The 19,977-nt window shown below is 40.7% G+C and overlaps 1 long non-coding RNA gene across 1 annotated transcript in view; it reads left to right on the top strand.

Moving 5' to 3' along the window:
* Positions 1-19,977, top strand: part of LOC138493175 (uncharacterized) — a 184,703-nt gene that overhangs the window by 11,368 nt on the left and 153,358 nt on the right. The window lies entirely within an intron of this gene.

Raw genomic sequence — 19,977 nt, 5'->3', positions numbered from 1 at the left:
TGAATTGGAGTGTGCTCCCTTCAATTTTCAAATGAGAACTTTTCACACGTGGGTTTATTTGAGACTCTGAAAATATAGAGTTCATCTGTTTGCTCCTTGAATCTTGTTCTCTTGGAAAGGTGAACTTATACTTGTCATGTGTGATTTCTTTTCTTTAAACTACACCATTTGTTTCCTCATTAATTGTTCATCAAAGTCAACAGCATTTTGCATATAAAACTTCACATAATATTAAAGTTGAATGTTTAGTTAAATATGAAGTTTTAACTTGAAGAAATCTTGCTTATAATGTTCAGCAATAAAAGATTTACTTGAAGCAACCTTTCGTATTTGAGTTCAACAATATGAGGTTTAAACTTGAAGCAACCTTGCTTATAATGTTCAGCAAACGCAGTTTAATTTTGAAGCAACCTTTAAATTATATTCAGCTATTGAAGTGTGAACACGAAGTAACCTTTCGTATTATTTTCCATGTCAAAGTCCAAACATAAATATTATTAGTCACTGCGCACGCGCGCACTCCACAGGAGAAAACAGTATACTCTGCAATACGCAACAGCTTTAAATAAAAGAAAAAATACTGGAACTTGCGATACGACGGAAAATGTACGCGCAAGACCGCTTACCTTGTCTTCATAAACAAACTGCCTTCCGGAAGGGCTTAGACACTCTCACCTCATCAAGGCGACTCCGACAAAGGTCAGCGACACGAATTACTTCCTGACACAGGATCCGGCGAATGCAACAAGAACACACATCTTCACTGGAACCGAAGCTTCACAGAGAGATTTCCTGTCAAGATAAAGGTATAAGCATGAGAGGACACACGCGACTTCCTCAATGAACCAACGGAAGAAAAAAGCGCGCATACGCGCTATTGTCAGGAAGGACAAAATATTAACCCTCAACTAACCAGGTTCATTTCAAGTCTTAGTCAAAAGATACATAAATAAATACACAATCCAAACACGGAATCCTAAAATTTACTAAATTGGTACTTAGCTCAAAGTTATTCTTTTATAATTGAGTTGAGTCTTCAATTCTCTAGAAGAAAACTGTATAAATTCTGTAAGATCAAAACTGGAACTCAAAGATGATTTCTTCTGAATTCTGAACTTCTTCTTTAATGAATCTTGGCCTAAGAAACTCAGGAGAATGCAAAAACATGACCAGCTCACGGAAATACTAAATGAAAGGCAGTTTAGAATGTTCAGGATAAACCTTTGTCCTCCCTCTCAACCAATCATGACTCTTGCTCCTTTCCACCATCTTGGCTTGGGCCTCCAACTGCATTCTGAGAATAAAAGTTAAGGCCTTACCAAAGCAAAAGGAAACTTAACTAGATTTTTAATATTAAAATGAAATAAAAGAACAATGAAGCGCAGATTGATTTTAACTTTTATTTCTCATTGGCCTGCCTTTACCCAGGGACCTGACAGTTGGTTCGGTTATTTGGACTCAGAGTTATTCTGTGTGATCCCATCCATTATATATGTGTGTTCCTAAAGGCCCTAAGCTCACGTGGTAGCGGTGCGGGTGATTTAAAGATCCAAACTAGTTCTGCTCCAGAGTTTCGGACGATCGGGCATCCTCTGCCATTAGCTGGAAGATCGCAGAGTTTCCTGTGGAGAGCGGCTGAATAGAAATAAACTTGCAAGAAGAATCGAGATGCTTGGCAGGTCCCTGTTTGAAGAAATCCTTGCTTGGTTTCTGTGGGCGTTCTGCAGACGGAAGGCAAAGTGGTTGGATTGGAGGAGGAGTCGATACCGAAGGCCTCTAGTCGATTAACCAATGGTGAGTAAACTAAGGGGAATGGCAGATGAAGGGACGTGATTGTGATCATTTTGAGTAAAGGGAAATAAGTGTAGAGATAATAGAGACCGCCTAAGGGTCCTAATACAAGGGAATTAGAAGGAGACATTTCAAACTTCAACGGGTGTATAGAGAAATAAATAATGCACAGGTCAGGACCGTGTAAGGCGATGTCTCAAACACTGTACAGGGTGTAAAGTAAAGGCGAGAGAAGAAGTACCCCAAATTTATGAATATGACATAAATAAGTGGGATGGTGATCACAGTGTTTATAATGTTTGAATGTCTGACTGTTGTGAGGTGTAGAGGAGGAGCCAAGGATCTCTACCAGAAGTTCTGCCCCTATTCCGCCTATATGTTGGCAACCGGAAATTGTGACATGCGCAATACCAGTGAGGGTTCCTATACCTCAAAAAGTCCTTGAAACAAGGAATCCATTGATAAATCCTTATATCTATCCGCAGAGAAATGACAATCTTCTGAAGGATGTTCCAGAAGAAGTGTGAAAATGAATGAGAGGGAGGACTGGTGACGTCCCATGAAGCAGAAGTGATGCACCCAGAAGAGATGCGAATGAAGTAAGACTATACACCTGTTGACGAAGTAGCGAAGTAAGCAACATTTCGGGAGTGAAATGAAGATTGCACATGCAGAGAAGAACCAAAGAAAATAATAAGTCATTTTACAGTTTTACGGACGCAGTAACGCAAGTAGACGAAGTTATCATGACTGGTGATGCGCCAAAATGTATATATATATAGGAATGCATAGAATCTGGATGTTCCACGACGCACTTTAGCAAACTTGAACCCCGTGAATGAAAGGGCTGGAAGTGTGGCACAGCAGAATAAGAATAGCTGGCAGTAAAGGAAGATTTGAGAAAGGCTTGCCTGGCACAGTGTCAAGAGTTGGGGCCTCCGAGAGCCCAGTTATCTACCCGAATATATACATGAATGTGAGAAGCAAGTTCAGCTCCTGTGTGAGGTGTAATGAAAACTACTGAAGGTGCTAAGATTTTTTCATTTAACAGTATTAAATACAACAAAGAGCTCAAAAACGTGGTCTCTAGTCACATGGTCGATTGAGAATAGACTTTGGGGGAGCTACACCGAGACCAGAAGATAAGACCATGCTTCACTTCCTTTTATTCTCAGGCGCAGTGAGCCTCTACAAGGCTGAGTTCAAAGACATTAATTGAGTGGCAGACTGCAGGAGTGATGATGGATGTTGGGCTAATTGGGAGGGAAGGCATGACCAGGCCAACCCCCCAGAACCTGGTACCAGCTTGCGTGCTGCTAGCGAGTGGAATCTTCCAGAAGGGTACAAGCATGCCAACCAATTATAGAATGCCACATATTAAAGAGCCCTATAGTTTAAGAAGGCAATAGTATGTTGTGTATTAGACTGACACGGAAGATGTCTTGCACTTGGGATGGGCTTAGTTGTCCACTTGATCTTAGAGACCCAATCACATCCCTGTAACCCTGTATCCCATAGAATGTATATATAGATGTTTCCCATTGACCAACTACAACCCCTAGTAGGTCTTCTTATTTTGCAACGTATCCTGACATCACTCAGGATGAATATTTAGTATTAAAGCACTGTTTTTATGAAATGCATTGAGATAATTATGTGCAGTGTCTATTGATGTCCGTTGTACTCCCTGTTTTAAAGACTTGTTATTAAAACAGCCTTGATCTTTGCCAACTTTTTGAGTCTGTCTGATTATTGATGTTTGAGTAAGATCTGCATCCTCATCCATCTCAGATACTGTTACCTCGTCTTAAAGGACCTGTTCCTCAGGTTTAGAGGAGTGATAGAAATGGTGAAGAGTTGAAAAAAGTAGCAGTGATTAAAGATAAAGTGTAATAAAACGATTGGTGACAATCAAACAAATAGATAGGGCATTGAAATAAGAGGATTAAGCAGCGATTGATGATGCTTGCTCATATTTGTTGTTTTAAAATGTTAAAAGTGGTGATTTAAGCCAAGGTAAAATGTTTATTTAATGATCTGGTAAGTATTGACAGTCAACTGAGATTTGACATTATGGGGGATACTCCTCTCATGCACCTATGAAAGAACTGCCAACAAATATGCCCAAGCTCAAACAATACAGTGCAGAATGGGTGAAGGGCACAGCAGATAAAATGTTCATGCCATGGCCACAAGGGGGATCATTGTCAAAAGCGGTATTGCAACATATAACCCTATACTTACATGCCACGTACACAGGGAAGAAATTAGAGAAAAAATTAGCAATTTTAGAACTTTGGAAGGTGTATCAAGAGGAAAGAGAAGACCTGCCACCTGAGGAGGGGATGTTTAATCAGCATTAGGAGGAAGGCATTGGGCCCTTAGCTACCAGTACCTTGCCTGAAGCAAAGAGTGTTGCTACGGAGAGGAGTATATCCTTTAAAGGAATTTAGAGCAACAACGGGGTATAGTAATCATATATATCAACCAGCCGCTAGAATAGGATGTGTCACTGTGGTGGGAGGATATCCTTTCACAGGGACAGGGATGAGCTTGTACCCACAATAGGACAGCTCCCACGGTGACTTGATGTGTTCAGTACTATCTGTGACACCAGACACCCAAGAGGAACCAAGGGTCGATGTGACGATAGGAGGCAAGTCTTTCTCTTTTCTGGTGGACACTGGAGCAACTCGCTCATGTATACAGGACAGAAAGTACCCAATGTCATGTATTGCCATGAATGCTCAAGGGTTCTCTGAAGCTACAAGTCGAGTTCCTTTTACTGATAAATTACCGATCTCCATAGAACAATGTGGCATGCCTGTTCCTTTATTATATTCACGACAGACACCATTTAACATTTTAGGAAGAGATTTAATAATGAAACTTAATATGACGATTTCATTTACTGATCAAGGAATAGTGTGTTCCATACCAGGAATACACTATTTTAACATGGGAGAGTTAATAGTGGCGTTTACAGGGCAAGTCGCTCTGCGAGGTGTTCCAGTAGATCCAGAGATTTTTCTATATGGTGTAAGCAGATTTTGAGGATACCTGATGAGTTTTTATTGAGACTACAAATACCTATGGATGAGGAAGGTGGACAGACTATTCCTGTAGAGTTGGAAGCAGTTATAGTATGAAAAGAAATGGCAATTCCCGAACGGAGAGATGATGAGGGTAAACCATAGAGAACAGTGATAGCTCTTGAGGAGAGGTGCAGACTGACTGACATAACTAATGACGATATGTTCAGGGAAGACTGAAGTGATGATGAAGTGGTGTTTTTCATGAGCATTACATACTGAACAAGGATAGAGAAAAGGGAAGTACCACAAAGAATGGTGATAATGCGGCAGTGACCAGCATTTTCTCAGGAGAATTTTGAAACAGTGCCAAGTGCCCTATGGACTACAGGCCATATGGCATGGGTTTATTGAAGGGGATAGGAGAGGTTAAAATAAAGCTTAAGCCAGTAGCAATTTTGCCCTAAGCAAAACAGTACCGCATGTCTCGTGAAACTGATGAAGGTATATTTCAGACTATTTCAATACTGATGAATCTGGGTATTCTGGTTGCATTAGAATCATTGTGCAATGCCACGGTGTATCCGATAAAAAAATCTAAAGGAGGGTCGTGGAGATTTTTCCATGATTTGTGACCTCTTAAACAGATTGTAGATACAGAGTTTCCTTTAGTTCCTAATCCTGCAACAATATTGTGTAGTATCCTAGTAAAAGCTCGATACTTCACGGTGATCGATTTGAAAAATGCATAATCATGTAGAGGAGCAGATGCATGCCTCTGCAGGAAACCCTGCCTCCCTTCGTCCCATATGTTGGAGAACAGAGCTCATGCCGTGTTTGACATCAGCAGTTGTGCCAATACTGCAGCGTGTGTTCGAAAGAAGATACCCATTGAGACAACGCTACCAAATGTATTCCAGAAGTGATGACAACCTAACGGAGGAACTCCCTGAAGGAATATAAGAAAGAGCAAAGAAAAGAAGTTAGTTACGTCACAAAAGAGTATGTACGATGTCCTGAGATACGGGCTGAAGAAGATGTATAGATCCTGAAGAGACTAATGACAAAGTAAAGAATCAAGTGAACTTTTAAATACGATAAAGGAGATTACACGTGCATTAAGTGCTGCAGAAAATCAACCGTTCAATAATTGAACAGATTCTGAAATACAAGATAGACTAAATCATCATAGATGCTGGCTATACGTAGTGAATAGAGTGCAGGCAAAGCCACCATTGTATAGAAGCGGGACATTGGTATAATGAATTTAGTAAGCCAGGACCCATGAATTGGGAAGAGAAAACTGTGTTGCAGCAAGAATAAACAGAATTGTGGAGCTGCATGGTGAGTTTGTCTGGCCTGGTGTGAAGACAGAAGCAGCCAACGTCAGCTATCTATTCTGGAAAGGAGCCAAGATACAAAGGATGTATCATCCCTTGTTAAGGTGCAAAGAAAGAACACCATGAGTGGCAAGTTTAATTCATTTAGAGCATTTAAAACCTGCTAATTTGACCAAATCATGGTCTCCTGTCGTGTGAGCCAAGGATGAAAATAGAATTGGAACTTGGGAGTTCCAAAACATGAAAGTGAGTGCTCTCACTTCCATGTCTTCTAAAGACAAGGATACGTTGCAAGGCCAAGTTCAAAGACAAACTTCATGGCAGAAGGCATGGGCGATGAGAGATGCTGGGCTAATTGAGTTGAGTCTTCAATTCTTCAGAAGAAAACTGTATAAATTCTGTAAGATCAAAACTGGAACTCAATGATGATTTCTTCTGAATTCTGAACTTCTTCTTTAATGAATCTTGGCCTAAGAAACTCAGGAGAATACAAAAACATGCCCAGCTCACGGAAATACTAAATGAAAGGCAGTTTAGAATGTTCAGGATAAACCTTTGTCCTCCCTCTCAACCAATCATGACTCTTGCTCCTTTCCACCATCTTGGCTTGGGCTTCCAACTGCATTCTGAGAATAAAAGTTAAGGCCTTACCAAAGCAAAAGGAAACTTAACTAGATTTTTAATATTAAAATGAAATAAAAGAACAATGAAGCACACATTGATTTTAACTTTTATTTCTCATTGGCCTGCCTTTACCCAGGGACCTGACAGTTGGTTCGGTTATTTGGACTCAGAGTTATTCTGTGTGATCCCATCCATTATATATGTGTGTTCCTAAAGGCCCTAATCTCACGTGGTAGCGGTGCGGATGATTTAAAGATCCAAACTAGTTCTGCTGCAGAGTTTCGGACGATCGCGCATCCTCTGCCATTAGCTGGAAGATCGGAGAGTTTCCTGTGGAGAGCGGCTGAATAGAAATAAACTTGCAAGAAGAATCGAGATGCTGGGCACGTCCCTGTTTGAAGAAATCCTTGCTTGGGTGTTCTGCAGACGGAAGGCGAAGTGGTTGGATTGGAGGAGGAGTCGATACCGAAGGCCTCTAGTCGATTAACCAATGGTGAGTAAACTAAGGGGAATGGCAGATGAAGGGACGTGATTGTGATCATTTTGAGTAAAGGGAAATAAGTGTAGAGATAATAGAGACCGCCTAAAGGTCCTAATTCAAGGGAATTAGAAGGAGACATTTCAAACTTCAACGGGAGTATAGAGAAATAAATAATGCACAGGTCAGGACCGTGTAAGGCGATGTCTCAAACACTGTACAGGGTGTAAAGTAAAGGCGAGAGAAGAAGTACCCCAAATTTATGAATATGACATAAATAAGTGGGATGGTAATCACAGTGCTTATAATATTTGAATGTCTGACTGTTGTGAGGTGTAGAGGAAGAGCCAAGGATCTCTACCAGAAGTTCTGCCCCTATTCGCCTATATGTTGGCAACCGGAAATTGCGACATGCGCAATACCAGTGAGGGTGCCTATACCTCAAAAAGTCCTTGAAACAAGGTATCCATTGAGAAATCCTTATATCTATCCGCAGAGAAATGACAATCTTCTGAAGGATGTTCCAGAAGAAGTGTAAAAATGAATGAGAGGGAGGACTGGTGACGTCCCATGAAGCAGAAGTGATGCACCCAGAAGAGATGTGAATGAAGTAAGACTATAGACCTGTTGACGAAGTAGCGAAGTAAGAAACATTTCGGGAGTGAAATGAAGATTGCACATGCAGAGAAGAACCAAAGAAAATAAAAAGTCATTTTACATTTGTACAGACGCAGTAACGCAAGTAGACGAAGTTATCATGACTGGTGATGCGCCAATGTGTATATATATAGGAATGCAGAGAATCTGGATGTTCCACGACGCACTTTAGCAAACTTGAACCCCGTGAATGAAAGAGCTGGAAGTGTGGCACAGCAGAATAAGAAGAGCTGGCAGTAAAGGAAGATTTGAGAAAGGCTTGCCTGGCACAGTGTCAAGAGTCGGGGCCACCGAGAGCCCAGTTATCTACTCGAAAATATACATGAATGTGAGAAACAAGTTCAGCTCCTGTGTGAGGTGTAATGAAAACTACTGAAGGTGCTAAGATTTTTTCATTTAACAGTATTAAATACAACAAAGAGCTCAAAAACGTGGTCTCTAGTCACATGGTCGATTGAGAATAGACTTTGGGGGGAGCTACACCGAGACCAGAAGATAAGACCATGCTTCACTCCCTTTTATTCTCAGGCGCAGTGAGCCTCTACAAGGCTGAGTTCAAAGACATTAATTGAGTGGCAGACCGCAGGAGTGATGATGGATGTTGGGCTAATTGGGAGGGAAGGCATGACCAGGCCAACCCCCCAGAACCTGGTACCAGCTTGCGTGCTGCTAGCGAGTGGAATCTTCCAGAAGGGTACAAGCATGCCAACCAATTATAGAAGGCAACATATTAAAGAGCCCTATAGTTTGAGAAGGCAATAGTATGTTGTGTATTAGACTGACACGGAAGATGTCTTGCACTTGGGATGGGCTTAGTTGTCCACTTGATCTTAGAGACCCAATCACGTCCCTGTAACCCTATATCCCATAGAATGTATATATAGATGTTTCCCATTGACCAACTACAACCCCTAGTAGGTTTTCTTATTTTGCAACGTATCCTGACATCACTCAGGATGAATATTTAGTATTAAAGCACTGTTTTTATTAAATGCATTGAGATAATTATGTGCAGTGTCTATTGATGTCAGTTGTACTCCCTGTTTTAAAGACTTGTTATTAAAACAGCCTTGATCTTTGCCAACTTTTTGAGTCTGTCTGATTATTGATGTTTAAGTAAGATCTGCATCCTCATCCATCTCAGATACTGTTGCCTCGTCTTAAAGGACCTGTTCCTCAGGTTTAGAGGAGTGATAGAAATGGTGAAGAGTTGAAAAAAGTAGCAGTGATTAAAGATAAAGTGTAATAAAACGATTGGTGACAATCAAACAAATAGATAGGGCATTGAAATAAGAGGATTGAGCAGCGATTGATGATGCTTGCTCATATTTGTTGTTTTAAAATGTTAAAAGTGGTGATTTAAGCCAAGGTAAAATGTTTATTTAATGATCTGGTAAGTATTGACAGTCAACTGAGATTTGACATTATGGGGGATACTCCTCTCATGCACCTATGAAAGAACTGCGAACAAATATGCCCAAGCTCAAACAATACAGTGCAGAATGGGTAAAGGGCAAAGCAGATAAAATGTTCATGCCATGGCCACAAGGGGGATCATTGTCAAAAGCGGTGTTGCAACATATAACCCTATACTTGCATGCCACGTACACAGGGAAGGATTTAGAGAAAAGATTAGCAATTTTAGAACTTTGGAAGGTGTATCAAGAGGAAAGAGAAGACCTGCCACCTGAGGAGGGGATGCTTAATCAGCATTAGGAGGAAGGCATTGGGCCCTTAGCTACCAGTACCTTGCCTGAAGCAAAGAGTGTTGCTACGGAGAGGAGTATATCCTTTAAAGAAATTTAGAGCAGCAACGGGGTATAGTAATTATATATATGAACCAGCCGCTAGAATAGGAGGTGTCACTGTGGTGGGAGGATATCCTTTCACAAGGACAGGGATGAGCTTGTACCCACAATAGGACAGCTCCCACAGTGACTTGATGTGTTCAGTACTATCTGTGACACCAGACACCCAAGAGGAACCAAGGGTCGATGTGATGATAGGAGGCAAGTCTTTCTCTTTTCTGGTGGACACTGGAGCAACTCGCTCATGTATACAGGACAGAAAGTATCCAATGTCATGTATTGCCATGAATGCTCAAGGGTTCTCTGAAGCTACAAGTCGAGTTCATTTTACTGATAAATTACCGATCTCCATGGAACAATGTGGCATGCCTGTTCCTTTATTATATTCACGACAGACACCATTTAACATTTTAGGAAGAGATTTAATAATGAAACTTAATATGACGATTTCATTTACTGATCAAGGAATAGTGTGTTCCATACCAGGAATACACTATTCTAACATGGGAGAGTTAATACTGGCGTTTACAGGGCAAGTCGCTCTGCGAGGTGTTCCAGTAGATCCAGAGATTTTTCTATATGGTGTAAGCAGATTGTGAGGATACCTGATGAGTTTTTATTTAGACCACAAATACCTATGGATGAGGAAGGTGGACAGACTATTCCTATAGAGTTGGAAGCAGCTATAGTATGAAAAGAAATGGCAATTCTCGAACGGATAGATGATGAGGGTAAACCATAGAGAACAGTGATAGCTCTTGAGGAGAGGTGCAGACTGACTGACATAACTAATGACGATATGTTCAGGGAAGACTGAAGTGATGATGAAGTGGTGTTTTTCATGAGCATTACATACTGAATAAGGATAGAGTAAAGGGAAGTCCCACAAAGAATGGTGATAATGCGGCAGTGACCAGCATTTTCTCAGGAGAATTTTGAAACAGTGCCAAGTGCCCTATGGACCACAGGCCCCTGTGACATGGGTTTATTGAAGGGGATAGGAGAGGTTAAAATAAAGCTTAAGCCAGGAGCAATTTTGCCCTGAGCAAAACAGTACCGCATGTCTCGTGAAACTGATGAAGGTATATTTCAGACTATTTCAGTACTGATGATTCCGGGTATTCTGGTTGCATTAGAATCATTGTGCAATGCCACGGTGTATCCGATAAAAAAATCTAAAGGAGGGTCGTGGAGATTTTTCCATGATTTGTGACCTCTTAAACAGATTGTAGATACAGAGTTTCCTTTAGTTCCTAATCCTGCAACAATATTGTGTAGTATCCTAGTAGAAGCTCGATACTTCACGGTGATCGATTTGAAAAATGCATAATCATGTAGAGGAGCAGATGCATGCCTCTGCAGGAAACCCTGCCCCCCTTCGTCCCATATGTTGGAGAACAGCGCTCATGCCGTGTTTGACACCAGCAGTTGTGCCAATACTGCAGCGTGTGTTCGAAAGAAGATACCCATTGAGACAACGCTACCAAATGTATTCCAGAAGTGATGACAACCTAACGGAGGAACTCCCTGAAGGAATATAAGAAAGAGCAAAGAAAAGAAGTTAGTTAAGTCACAAAAGAGTATGTACGATGTCCTGAGATACGGGCTGAAGAAGATGTATAGATCCTGAAGAGACTAATGACAAAGTAAAGAATCAAGTGAACTTTTAAATACGAAAAAGGAGATTACACGTGCATTAAGTGCTGCAGAAAATCAACCGTTCAATAATTGAACAGATTCTGAAATGCAAGATAGACTAAATCATCATAGATGCTGGCTATACGTAGTGAATAGAGTGCAGGCAAAGCCGCCATTGTATAGAAGCGGGACATTGGTATAATGAATTTAGTAAGCCAGGACCCATGAATTGGGAACAGAAAACTGTGTTGCAGCAAGAATAAACAGAATTGTGGAGCTGCAGGGTGAGTTTGTCTGGCCTGGTGTGAAGACAGAAGCAGCCCAAGGTCAGCTATCTATCCTGGAAAGGAGCCAAGATACAAAGGATGTATCATCCCTTGTTAAGGTGCAAAGAAAGAACACCATGAGTGGCAAGTTTAATTCATTTAGAGCATTTAAAACCTGCTAATTTGACCAAATCATGGTCTCCTATCGTGTGAGCCAAGGATGAAAATAGAATTGGAACTTGGGAGTCCCAGAACATGAAAGTGAGTGCTCTCACTTCCATGTCTTCTAAAGACAAGGATACGTTGCAAGGCCAAGTTCAAAGACAATCCTCATGGCAGAAGGCATGGGCGATGAGAGATGTTGGGCTAATTGGGTGGGGAGGTAGTGTCATGCCCCAACTCCTTGCACCTGGGTCTGAGCTTACATGCTGCTTAGTGAACCGAATGTTCCAGACATGGCCCACGCATGCCAATCAATTAAAGTAGGCCATATAACGAAGGACCTTATAGTTTGAAAATCAATGAGAAACTCTGTATCTAATGTTTCTGAAGATTACATGTTTTAGAGTTAGGCATATGATGTCCACCTGATAGTGGACAGTCAATCACAATCCTAGTTCCTATAGAAAGTATACTTAGATGTTCCCCTTAAACCAATCCTGACCCTTTGTAGGTTCTTCATTATTGCCACGTAGTATGAAGCCATCTCTGATGTATTTTTGATATATAATCTATGTTTAGTGTAAAGAGCGCTGAGAGAACCTGAGTGTACGTCTGTTGATGCTGAGTTGGTGTCAAGGAAATATTCTTCTAGTCCAACGCAGGAGCTTCTGAGCCCCACAGACCCACCATGGCGTAGCGTTCTCAACTACTTATAAACTAGTTAAGTTTGTGACACCCCGGGGGAAAGGGGAATTTGGATAAAATAACAAATTCAGACACGGGAACTGAAATTCCTTCTGGAGGACAGTATCTGCATGAATGAGAGGTTAACAATTTAAAACAACATAAGTATGCATTAAAATAACATTCCAAGTTCTTCAATAATAATATGTTACATTGATACATTGACTAAGGTTACCTGATAATCCTCTGCAAATGCCAAGAGGATATATTATATCTCTTAATGAATTTTTAGAGTTTTTGCTTTTAACTTCATAAAGAGATAATGTTGAAAGTACCATCAATTAAGTTCAATCTCTCTATGAATTGGAGTGTGCTCCCTTCAATTTTCAAATGAGAACTTTTCACACGTGGGTTTAATTGAGACTCTGAAAATATAGAGTTCATCTGTTTTCTCCTTGAATCTTGTTCTCTTGGAAAGGTGAACTTATACTTGTCATGTGTGATTTCTTTTCTTTAAACTACACCATTTGTTTCCTCATTAATCGTTCATCAAAGTCAATAGCATTTTGCATATAAAACTTCATATAATATTAAAGTTGAATGTTTAGTTAAATATGAAGTTTTAACTTGAAGAAATCTTGCTTATAATGTTCAGCAATAAAAGATTTACTTGAAGCAACCTTTCGTATTTGAGTTCAACAATATGAGGTTTAAACTTGAAGCAACCTTGCTTATAATGTTCAGCAAACGCAGTTTAATTTTGAAGCAACCTTTAAAGTATATTCAGCTATTGAAGTGTTAACACGAAGCAACCTTTCGTATTATTATTTTCCATGTGAAAGTCCAAACATAAATATTATTAGTCACTGCGCACGTGCGCACGACACAGGAGAAAACAGTGCACTCTGCAATACGCGACAGCTTTAAATAAAAGAAAAAATACTGGAACTTGCGATACGACGGAAAATGTATGCGCAAGACTGCTTACCTTGTCTTCATAAACAAACTGCCTTCCGGAAGGGCTTAGACACTCTCACCTCATCAAGGCGACTCCGACAAAGCTCAGCGACACGAATTACTTCCTGACACAGGATCCGGCGAATGCAACAAGAACACGCATCTTCACTGGAACCGAAGCTTCACAGAGAGATTTCCTGTCAAGATAAAGGTATAAGCATGAGAGGACACACGAGACTTCCTCAATGAACCAACGGAAGAAAAAAGTGCGCATACGTGCTATTGCCAGGAAGGAAAAAATATTAACACTCAACTAACCAGGTTAATTTCAAGTCTTAGTCAAAAGATACATAAATAAATACACAATCCAAACACGGAATCCTAAAATTTACTAAATTGGTACTTAGCTCAAAGTTCTTCTTTTATAATTGAGTTGAGTCTTCAATTCTTCAGAAGAAAACTGTATAAATTCTGTAAGATCAAAACTGGAACTCAAAGATGATTTCTTCTGAATTCTGAACTTCTTCTTTAATGAATCTTGGCCTAAGAAACTCAGGAGAATGCAAAAACATGACCAGCTCACGGAAATACTAAATGAAAGGCAGTTTAGAATGTTCAGGATAAACCTTTGTCCTCCCTCTCAACCAATCATGACTCTTGCTCCTTTCCACCATCTTGGCTTGGGCTTCCAACTGCATTCTGAGAATAAAAGTTAAGGCCTTACCAAAGCAAAAGGAAACTTAACTAGATTTTTAATATTAAAATGAAATAAAAGAACAATGAAGCACACATTGATTTTAACTTTTATTTCTCATTGGCCTGCCTTTACCCAGGGACCTGACAGTTGGTTCGGTTATTTGGACTCAGAGTTATTCTGTGTGATCCCATCCATTATATATGTGTGTTCCTAAAGGCCCTAAACTCACGTGGTAGCGTTGCGGATGATTTAAAGATCCAAACTAGTTCTGCTCCAGAGTTTCGGAAGATCGGGTATCCTCTGCCATTAGCTGGAAGATCGCAGAGTTTCCTGTGGAGAGCGGCTGAATAGAAATAAACTTGCAAGAAGAATCGAGATGCTGGGCAGGTCCCTGTTTGAAGAAATCCTTGCTTGGTTTCTGTGGGCGTTCTGCAGACGGAAGGCGAAGTGGTTGGATTGGAGGAGGAGTCGATACCGAAGGCCTCTAGTCGATTAACCAATGGTGAGTAAACTAAGGGGAATGGCAGATGAAGGGACGTGATTGTGATCATTTTGAGTAAAGGGAAATAAGTGTAGAGATAATAGAGACCCCCTAAGAGTCCTAATTCAAGGGAATTAGAAGGAGACATTTCAAACTTCAACGGGAGTATAGAGAAATAAATAATGCACAGGTCAGGACCGTGTAAGGCGATGTCTCAAACACTGTACAGGGTGTAAAGTAAAGGCGAGAGAAGAAGTACCCCAAATTTACGAATATGACATAAATAAGTGGGATGGTGATCACAGTGTTTATAATATTTGAATGTCTGACTGTTGTGAGGTGTAGAGGAGGAGCCAAGGATCTCTACCGGAAGTTCTGCCCCTATTCCGCCTATATGTTGGCAACCGGAAATTGTGACATGCGCAATACCAGTGAGGGTGCCTATACCTCAAAAAGTCCTTGAAACAAGGTATCCATTGAGAAATCCTTATAACTATCCGCAGAGAAATGAAAATCTTCTGAAGGATGTTCCAGAAGAAGTGTGAAAATGAATGAGAGGGAGGACTGGTGACGTCCCATGAAGCAGAAGTGATGCACCCAGAAGAGATGCGAATGAAGTAAGACTATAGACCTGTTGACGAAGTAGCGAAGTAAGCAACATTGCAACATTTCGGGAGTGAAATGAAGATTGCACATGCAGAGAAGAACCAAAGAAAATAAAAAGTAATTTTTCATTTGTACAGACGCAGTAACGCAAGTAGACGAAGTTATCATGACTGGTCATGCGCCAATGTGTATATATATAGGAATGCATAGAATCTGGATGTTCCACGACGCACTTTAGCAAACTTGGACCCCGTGAATGAAAGGGCTGGAAGTGTGGCAAAGCAGAATAAGAATAGCTGGCAGTAAAGGAAGATTTGAGAAAGCCTTGCCTGGCACAGTGTCAAGAGTCGGGGCCACCGAGAGCCCAGTTATCTACTCGAAAATATACATGAATGTGAGAAGCAAGTTCAGCTCCTGTGTGAGGTGTAATGAAAACTACTGAAGGTGCTAAGATTTTTTCATTTAACAGTATTAAATACAACAAAGAGCTCAAAAACGTGGTCTCTAGTTCCATGGTCGATTGAGAATAGACTTTGGGGGGAGCTACACCGAGACCAGAAGATAAGACCATGCTTCACTCCCTTTTATTCTCAGGCGCAGTGAGCCTCTACAAGGCTGAGTTCAAAGACATTAATTGAGTGGCAGACTGCAGGAGTGATGATGGATGTTGGGCTAATTGGGAGAGAAGGCATGACCAGGCCAACCCCCCAGAACCTGGTACCAGCTTGCGTGCTGCTAGCGAGTGGAATCTTCCAGAAGGGTACAAGCATGCCAACCAATTATAGAAGGCCACATATTAAAGAGCCCTATAGTTTGAGAAGGCAATAGTATGTTGTGTATTAGACTGACACAGAAGATGTCTTGCACTTGGGATGGGCTTAGTTGTCCACTTGATCTTAGAGACCCAATCACGTCCCTGTAACCTTGTATCCCATAGAATGTATATATAGATGTTTCCCATTGACCAACTACAACCCCTAGTAGGTTTTCTTATTTTGCAACGTACCCTGACATCACTCAGGATGAATATTTAGTATTCAAGCACTGTTTTTATGAAATGCATTGAGATAATTATGTGCAGTGTCTATTGATGTTCGTTGTACTCCCTAAGACTTGTTATTAAAACAGCCTTGATCTTTGCCAACTTTTTGAGTCTGTCTGATTATTGATGTTTGAGTAAGATCTGCATCCTCATCCATCTCAGATACTGTTACCTCGTCTTAAAGGACCTGTTCCTCAGGTTTAGAGGAGTGATAGAAATGGTGAAGAGTTGAAAAAAGTAGCAGTGATTAAAGATAAAGTGTAATAAAACGATTGGTGACAATCAAACAAATAGATAGGGCATTGAAATCAGAGGATTGAGCAGCGATTGATGATGCTTGCTCATATTTGTTGTTTTAAAATGTTAAAAGTGGTGATTTAAGCCAAGGTAAAATATTTATTTAATAATCTGGTAAGTATTGACAGTCAACTGAGATTTGACATTATGGGGGATACTCCTCTCATGCACCTATGAAAGAACTGCCAACAAATATGCCCAAGCTCAAACAATACAGTGCAGAATGGGTAAAGGGCACAGCAGATAAAATGTTCATGCCATGGCCACAAGGGGGATCATTGTCAAAAGCGGTATTGCAACATATAACCCTATACTTGCATGCCACGTACACAGGGAAGAAATTAGAGAAAAGATTAGCAATTTTAGAACTTTGGAAGGTGTATCAAGAGGAAAGAGAAGACCAGCCACCTGAGGAGGGGATGTTTAATCAGCATTAGGAGGAAGGCATTGGGCCCTTAGCTACCAGTACCTTGCCTGAAGCAAAGAGTGTTGCTACGGAGAGGAGTATATCCTTTAAAGGAATTTAGAGCAGCAACGGGGTATAGTAATCATATATATGAACCAGCCGCTAGAATAGGAGGTGTCACTGTGGTGGGAGTATATCCTTTCACAGGGACAGGGATGAGCTTGTACCCACAATAGGACAGCTCCCACGGTGACTTGATGTGTTCAGTACTATCTGTGACACCAGACACCCAAGAGGAACCAAGGGTCGATGTGACAATAGGAGGCAAGTCTTTCTCTTTTCTGGTGGACACTGGAGCAACTCGCTCATGTATACAGGACAGAAAGTACCCAATGTCATGTATTGCCATGAATGCTCAAGGGTTCTCTGAAGCTACAAGTCGAGTTCCTTTTACTGATAAATTACCGATCTCCATAGAACAATGTGGCATGCCTGTTCCTTTATTATATTCACGACAGACACCATTTAACATTTTAGGAAGAGATTTAATAATGAAACTTAATATGACGATTTCATTTACTGATCAAGGAATAGTGTGTTCCATACCAGGAATACACTATTTTAACATGGGAGAGTTAATACTGGCGTTTACAGGGCAAGTCGCTCTGCGAGGTGTTCCAGTAGATCCAGAGATTTTTCTATATGGTGTAAGCAGATTGTGAGGATACCTGATGAGTTTTTATTTAGACCACAAATACCTATGGATGAGGAAGGTGGACAGACTATTCCTATAGAGTTGGAAGCAGCTATAGTATGAAAAGAAATGGCAATTCTCGAACGGATAGATGATGAGGGTAAACCATAGAGAACAGTGATAGCTCTTGAGGAGAGGTGCAGACTGACTGACATAACTAATGACGATATGTTCAGGGAAGACTGAAGTGATGATGAAGTGGTGTTTTTCATGAGCATTACATACTGAATAAGGATAGAGAAAAGGGAAGTCCCACAAAGAATGGTGATAATGCGGCAGTGACCAGCATTTTCTCAGGAGAATTTTGAAACAGTGCCAAGTGCCCTATGGACCACAGGCCCCTATGACATGGGTTTATTGAAGGGGATAGGAGAGGTTAAAATAAAGCTTAAGCCAGGAGCAATTTTGCCCTGAGCAAAACAGTACCGCATGTCTCGTGAAACTGATGAAGGTATATTTCAGACTATTTCAGTACTGATGAATCCGGGTATTCTGGTTGCATTAGAAACATTGTGCAATGCCACGGTGTATCCGATAAAAAAATCTAAAGGAGGGTTGTGGAGATTTTTCCATGATTTGTGATCTCTTAAACAGATTGTAGATACAGAGTTTCCTGTAGTTCCTAATCCTGCAACAATATTGTGTAGTATCCTAGTAGAAGCTCGATACTTTACGATGATCGATTTGAAAAATGCATTTTTCTCGATCCGGTTGCACAAGGACTCCCAAGACTTGACTTCATTTACGTTTCGCCAAAAAAATACTAAAACACACTCGGCTACCTCAAGGCAGTCTCCATCGAGTCCCACAGATGGATCAAGGTAATATTGATCTCAAAAGCGCAGTGATAAAGTGTGTAGATAACCTATTGATTTGTAGTAAAACAGAGGATGAATGTAGACGGGACTCGAACCAACTAATGACTATTTTACTAGACAAAGGATATAAGGTGGACAAGGAGAAATTACAGTACTGTCAAGAAGAAGTGTTGTACATATGTCAGTTAATTTTGCATGAAGGGAAGAAAGTGACACCTGAGAGAACTGAGGTAATCATGAAAACACCAAAACCAAACACAGTAAGACAGATGCAACAGTTTCTGGGTTTGTGCAATTATATAAGAGAATGGGTGATTGATTATAGCACATACACAAAGCTGCTTCTGCAAGCATTAAAGAAAGCACAAGTTGGAAAAACAAAACTAGAATGGACCGAAGAAATGGAGGAAGGATTTGAGGAGTTGAAAAAAGCTATTTGTACAGCCCCAGTTTTAGGGATTCCCAATTATGCTGAGAAATTGTATTTATTTTCACACCCAAATGTGACAATCATGACAGCAGTACTTACACAAAGAACCACATTAGGGTATACACCTTTGGCGTATTATAGTGGGATTCTAGACCCAGTTATGAGAGGACACTTCACTTGCAAACAATTGCTGGCAGCTTCTGTGTTTGCAATTGAGAAGTCCACAAGTATTGTCATGGACTGCTCTGTGACCCTTTACATGGAGCATGCCTTGTTTGCCATATTAGAGAAACCCAAGGGCACTTTGACATCCCAAAGAGCTTCAGCTTATGAAGTAGTGATTTCTAACCCAGTGATTAAGATTGTAAGATGTAGAATGGTGAATCCAGCCCCGTTCATAGCAGAGCCAATAGAAGAAGGTGACCATGTGCATGACTGTGCTAATTATGTTGAATTGTATGATGATATACTCCTTGTCAAGGAGAATGCTTTAGCGGGAGGGGAGATTATTTTTATTGATGGTTCTTTAAAAATTGAGAAGACTAGTGGGGAAAGGCATTCTGGTGGTGCAGTAGTAAGTTCCAGATTAAATGGGGAATTCGAGGTAGTGGCAAGTGCCAGGGTACTGTCTCATTTATCAGCGCAAGCAGCAGAATTAGTATTGCTTATTGTTGCGCTCGAGAAACAGGAAGGGCAGGAAGTGACGGTGTACAGTGACTCTGCCTTTTTGACGTCAACCGTACATGCAGGATTGTCATGTTGGAAAAGGAGGGGCTATCATAGCGCAGACAGCTCTCTAGTGCAGCATGCATCCTTATTGGATAGACTCATTAAGGCACTACAACTCCCAGTAGCCACAGCGGTCATAAAATGCACAGCGCATACTAAACAAATAGATTTGATCCCTTGCAGGAACGAGGCCGCAGATGTAGAAGCCAAAAGGGTTGTATATTCTCCAGAATTGATATTGAGAATATTAATGAGAATTGAGCTACAACCATGTTAGTAC

This window comes from Ambystoma mexicanum, chromosome 10 (assembly GCF_040938575.1).
Source record: "Ambystoma mexicanum isolate Mex_15411 chromosome 10, UKY_AmexF1_1, whole genome shotgun sequence".
NCBI classification, from domain to species: domain Eukaryota; kingdom Metazoa; phylum Chordata; class Amphibia; order Caudata; family Ambystomatidae; genus Ambystoma; species Ambystoma mexicanum.
This window is presented reverse-complemented; position numbering and strand designations above follow the sequence as displayed.